Source organism: Benincasa hispida, chromosome 5 (genome assembly GCF_027475165.1).
Source record: "Benincasa hispida cultivar pf3 chromosome 5, pf3_genome.v1.1, whole genome shotgun sequence".
NCBI lineage: Eukaryota > Viridiplantae > Streptophyta > Magnoliopsida > Cucurbitales > Cucurbitaceae > Benincasa > Benincasa hispida.
Genome location: NC_143482.1, coordinates 32,093,492 through 32,099,815, shown reverse-complemented (window position 1 = coordinate 32,099,815; position 6,324 = coordinate 32,093,492). Strand labels below are relative to the sequence as shown.

Sequence of the window (6,324 nt, the reverse complement as noted above, 5' to 3'; positions counted from 1 at the left end):
CAGGTTAAGAGTAAGCAGTAAGTGCTAACTAGGGTTAGTAACTGTTGTCGTCACATCTTCTTCCAGGTTAAGAAAGTAATCTGGGAGGGGGTGTGACAAGTTGGTATCAGAGCATAAGATTTTGGGAATGAGAGAGAGAGTCCATGCATATGTCTAAGTCCCCAAAGTATGAGTTCCTAACATGTGTACATTTCAATAGGTAGCAATGTCGAGGCAAAGTGGCAGACAAAGCAAGCAGATGGGAGACAAGAATACTGACCCTACCAATAGAGACTCTGAGGTTAGAAAGAACCTAGCGGGAAGAAAGAGAAACGTAAGAGAGACAGTGAATAAAGAAATAACGTCTGAGGGAGAGTCTTGTACCCCCAAGGCTAGAGCAGATCCTCAGTTGGAAGATAGTGTTTTCGATATAATAGCTCAGAGGTTAACAGCCAGTGTTGGACCAGTGCAGGCCGACCTAGAAAAGAAGTATAGCATTGAGAGGCTTAAAGCTTTAGGAGTTGTGACCTTTGAAGGCACAGCGGACCCAGTTGAAGATGAAGTATGGCCAGGCGTGATTGAAAAGTGCTTTAATGTTATGCACTATCCAGAAGACTGAAAGATTGGGTTAGCCACATTTCTACTGCATAAAGAAGCGGAGAAGTGGTGGAAAGTGATCTCCGCCAGGCAAGTTGGTCTAAATGTGATGTTATAGCCTGAGTTCAGGAAGGCTTTTGAAGATAAGTACTACCCCAGCACTTTTTGAGATACGAAAAGAGATGAGTTCCTCAGATTGACGTAGGGAACGATGTCAATAGCAGAATATGAGCAAAAGTTCACAGAATTGTCACAGTATGCCTTACGAATTATAGCTTAAGAGAGAGACAAGTGTAGGAGATTTGAGAATGGATTGAGGAAAGAGATTAGAACCCTAATGACGTCTACTACTAACTGGTTAGACTTTAACTAGTTAGTAGAAATCGTGATATAAGTGGAGCGAAGTATGACAGACGATAAACATTTACAGAAGGAAAGCGGAGCACTAGTAGGACTGAGAGACAGGGGATTCTTACCCCCAACTGTAGGCCAGTCAAGCGGGAGTAGATTTAGAAGTACGAGTTGGCAAGGATCTAGGAAGAAGAGGTCGAGACCCATGGCTAGTGCAGTTAGCCAACCAGGGATGCCACGAGCTAGCGAGTCAGTGGCCAATACGGACAGGAAACCTATGTGCCCGAGTTGTGGCAAGAGAGATCAGGGAGTATGTTATAGTGGAAGTGGTGTATGTTTCCAGTGCAGTCAGGCAGGACACTTTAAGAGAGATTGTCCTCAGGTGAATAATGAAGCTCCAATAGCACAACAAGTGACTTCTCAGACAGTTAACCAGCCGAAGAATGCTGGGAATCGAGGCGAAGGATCAAGTGGTGCCAAGCAGAAGGGTGCCATAGGTCGACCCCAATAGTAGGGGCGAGTGTATGCAGTGATTCATCAGAAGGCAGTAGAGTCTCCAAATGTAGTGACTAGTAATGTGATGTTATATAGACAACTTGCATATGTTTTATTTGATTCTGGTGCCACACATTCTTTTATATCTAACATGTTTGTATCTTGCATAGATATACTTCCTAAGCCTGTGTCTGAGGATTTGTATGTCTCCACTCCTATGGGAGATGTGATAGTGGTAGGTAAGTGTTATAAAATTGTGATGTGCTGATAGGTGACAAGAATTTCTGTATAGAATTATTTTAGACTTGTTAGAGTTTGATGCAATTTTGGGGATGAATTTCCTAAGTAAATATCATGCCTCTGTGGATTGCTATAAAAAGAAAATTGTATTCAGAAAATTAGATGTACAGGAAGTGATTCTGGTGGGGACTAAGAAAATGACCACAGATAGTTTGATATCAGTAGTGAAGGCCAGAAAGCTGCTGAGCAAGGGATGTAAAGCCTATTTGACCCATGTTATGGTTGCTCAGGAGTAGAAATTAAAGCTAGAAGATGTTTGAGTGGTAAATGAGTTCCTAGATGTTTTCCCTGAAGAACTATCGAGATTGCCCCCCGATAGAGAAATTGAGTTCACCATTGACTTGATTCCAAGAACACCTTCTATTTGTAGGCATCGTACAGAATGGCACCAACTGAGTTAAGAGAATTAAAAGTGCAGTTGTAGAAACTGGTTGACAAAGGATACATTAGACCTAGTGTATCGCCTTGAGGAGCTCCAGTATTATTTGTGAAAATGAAAGATGGTACACTTAGACTGTGTATCGATTATAGGCAGCTGATTAAGGTAACGATTAGAAACAAGTATCTGTTGCCACATATTGATGACTTATTCGATCAGCTAAGAGGAGCTGCGGTGTTCTCAAAGATATATCTGAGGTCAGGCTATCATTAGTTAAAGGTAAAGGAGGCTGACGTTCCCAAAACCGCATTCAGAATGAGGTATGGACATTATGAGTTCCCAATAATGTTGTTTGGACTAACGAATGCTCGTGCAGTATTCATGGACCAGTTCGTGATAGTTTTCATTAATGATATATTGGTGTATTCAGGAAGTAGGGAAGATCATATAAGCCATTTAAGGATAGTGTTGCAGACATTGTGCGAGAAGCAGTTGTATGCCAAGTTCAGTAAATGTGACTTGTAGTTAGATCAAGTTATATTTCTTAGACATGTGGTTTCAGTAGCAGGAGTGAGTATGGATCCACAGAAGGCTGAAGCTATAGTGAATTGGGAGAGACCCACCAATGCATCTAAAGTACGTAGTTTTCTGGGTCTAGCAGGTTATTATTGATGATTTACGAGGGTTTCTCAAAGATCGCCCTTCCACTGACGAATCTGACGAGGAAAGATGTGAAGTTTGTGTGGTCTTTTGAATGTGAGTAGAGCTTCCAAGAGTTGAAGCAGAGACTGGTATCGGCTCCGATACTTACTTTACCTACCCCAAGTAAAGAATTTGAGATTTACTGCGACGCATCCAGGCAAGGGCTAGGATGTATGCTGATGTAGGAAGGGAAGGTGATTGCATATGCATCTCGTTAACTTAAGAAGCACGAGAGCAATTACCCTACACATGATCTGGAGCTAGCAACAGTTGTATTAGATCTAAACCATTTAAGACATTATTTATTTGGGGAGCATTGCAGAATATTCATAGATCACAAGAGCCTGAAGTATATTTTTAATAAAAAGGAGTTGAACCTGAGGCAGAGAAGATGGATAGAGTTGATCAAAGACTTTGACTGCTCAATTGAGTATTACCCTGGTAAGACAAATGTTGTAGCTGATGCATTGAGCAGGAAATCCTCGGGATCTAGAGCAATCCTTGGATCGATATCAGGAATGTTACTCCAGGAGTTCAGGAGTTTTAGGACTACTCTATCAGTAGGTTAGTCAGGAGGATTGATCGCTACATTTCAGGTACTATACACTTCCCAGTATGTTCATATATGTACCTAGCTACCAATGTTCTACCCTTAGACATGCTTACCAACATCTCATTAGCCATAACTCTATCCTCTTATTAAATCCCGATCATAAACATACTGACAACATAATCATTGTAGTCATATGTATTGAATATACGTAAGTTTACTAAATATAGATGTGACAACCCAATTTTTTTTATAATTTAAATTTGGTTACTTGTAATATTTGAGAATTACATTGAATTTTGGAAGTTAAATTGAAATAATAAAATGATAATTCAATTTTAAATCTGTTCAAAGGAAAATTTTGGAATTTAGATTTGGGTAAAGGAGAATTTTGGATTTATGTCATATTATCTCAATTTTAATTTATTTCGAAAAAATTGAATTAAAATGGGGAGATTTGGTTTTATTTTGTAATTGGAGAAGATAATGGGAATTAAATAGATTGAATTGAGATAATTGATTTGGAATTATTTTTTCAAAAGGATTTAGGATTTTAAATCCAAAATCTTTTTGGATTTTGGAGAAGGAAAAGGGTTTAGGTTTATATAAAAGTTGGAATTAACTTATTAGAGAAGAAAAAAACAAAAAGAACCAAAACAAAAGAAATTGAAAATTTCTCTCTCTCTCAAACGCGAGCAGTACCCTTTTTTATTTTCTTTGCCGCCCATTAAGTCGTCTATTCCTCTCTCTTCTCTACGTTTCTTCTCGCTGGTGGAGCTTCAGACGAGCTGCGCCGCTCCACCCATCAAGCCGCCAGGTCTACTCGTCTCAATCACGACCTTCCATCCGTGTCGCCATCTGCGTTCCTTGTCTCCAGCGGCTCCTCCGCTGTCCAATTGTCGATTTTTGGCCGAAATCTTTGTTTTTGGGTAAGGTTAAATTTGGTAATTGTTGTGGGTTTCTTGAATTTTCTTGAATACCCAACAAGTTTTCTTTGGCCTAAATCTTTTGGTTTTGATGTTTGAAACTTAGATTGAAGTATTGGAAGGAATTGAGGTGTTGTCTTATAGGTGCTGAAGTTCGATTTGGGTGAAAATTGATAAGTTCTAGGCCTTGGTGACCTTTGTGTAGGTGTATTTTAGTTGACTAGAAAATTTGGGCAAGTCCTTGTTAAATCTTTTGGATTGTCATTAAGAATGTCATATGGGTTTTAACTCTCAAAATGGTTATGTTTAGGTTAGGAACATGTTAAGTTTGTGGGCTTGTGATGATTGTTGGACCGACACATTTCGAGTAGATTTATGTGGTGTTGTTCGGATAAATTGATGCATGAAGTTTGGTCTAAAGCTTTAATCTAATTTTGACTCATGATTTATGATCAAATTCAAATATTGTGGGAAGCTAGAAGAGGGATTAATTGTTGAATTAATTTCTGGGTTTAATTCGAGGTAAGTAATCTTACTATTGAAATCGCCCTAGTGCTAGACGATAAATTTAAGAATAATTATGAGGATTTTGAGACTGTTTGCAATGAGATGCATGAGGATAAATAAGCTAATCTTGATTATGTTTGAAGCATGATATGATTACAAGCATGAACTAAATTATTATTTTTTATATGATTTACTAGATGAACATTGAGCATGATGATATGTATTTGCATATTTGTGGGACTATGTTTTATGATACACGTTATGTTTATGATAGTGATAGTTACACCTACTCGTAATTAGATAATAACTAGAGGTGGTGATCTCCTTCGGGATTTCATTAGAGGTTTGTATTTCCTCCGAAATTCACTAGAGGTTTGTGTTTCCTTCGGGATTCACTAGAGGTGGTGATCTCCTTCAGGATTTCATTATAGTTTTTTTGTTTCCTTCGAGATTCACCAGAGGTGGTGATCTCCTTCGGGACGAGGTTTGTGTTTCTTTTGGGATTCACTTTGTGGTTACATCTAATCTACGGTAGAGTGAGTTCAACTATCCACTAGTTAGCCATCTCATGGGAAGTAGAGGTTTATGCACATCCCACTAGAGAGTGGCATTTAGAGGACTAGATGCTTAACTTGACCCCAGTAGTGGGGTTACTTACTGAGTATTTTATATTCATTCTTTCTTATGTTTATTTTTTAGGTAAGGGTAAGAATACGCTGACGAATGACGAGTGGAATCCGTGATCAAGCCACTGCAGTCATATGCTTACACTCATTTTTTTTTTAGGAGTTTTATGTTTTAAAATTTCTAGTTTTGATGTTTGAACTCCAAGTTTTGGTATTTGTGCTTTTAGACTTGTTAAAAGACTTTTCTAGCTTTGTTTTATTTTTTTAAGGATACCCTATTAAAGGAATTTATGTTATTTAGTTTTAATAAAGTTAATTATTTTATGCTATTTATAGGTTTTACTAAGTCATGAAAATATGTCAATTTGAATTGTATGCATGCATGTCTATAGTAAGGACCTAGTATAAATCCTAGGGAGTCGGGTCGTACAATAGATAACATACCCGCGATAATATTAGGTATAACTTCTACCTCTGACTGGATTATTGCTAACATCTACCCTTGTTGGCTAGGTTGACCTATTGGTCCTTCCTGTTTTGTCCCACCTAGTGCTACATCACTTGCTACCTGTAACAACCTAAGTATGCTTATAAATATTACATAAAATTATAAGTTGATATTTAATTTTAAATTAATTCTAAGACTAGAGGGAGAAGACCAATTTTACATTTTATACGTTAAGATTAAAACCGGTACATAAATAATAAGTAAAACACACAAAACATTAGTTTGGTAATTAAACAAATAATAAAGTAATAAAAATTTCTAAGAAATAAAATAATGATGATATGGGAAGATTTTTAAGTAGAAACATATAGTAAGTTTAAGAACAAAATAAATAGATAAAATTGAAGGAACCAAGGCTAACATCCCAGAAAACTCCATTAATTCACACATCCACATCAATTTAA

General features: G+C 37.5%; 1 long non-coding RNA gene across 1 annotated transcript; it reads left to right on the top strand.

Annotated features, from left to right (window-relative positions):
* Positions 1-3,936: 3,936 nt before the first annotated feature.
* On the top strand, positions 3,937-5,741 carry LOC150036043 (uncharacterized). The gene is made up of 2 exons (XR_016529636.1): positions 3,937-4,287; positions 5,491-5,741. It is a non-coding gene; the product is annotated as an uncharacterized LOC150036043 (long non-coding RNA).
* The last annotated feature ends 583 nt before the right edge of the window (positions 5,742-6,324 follow it).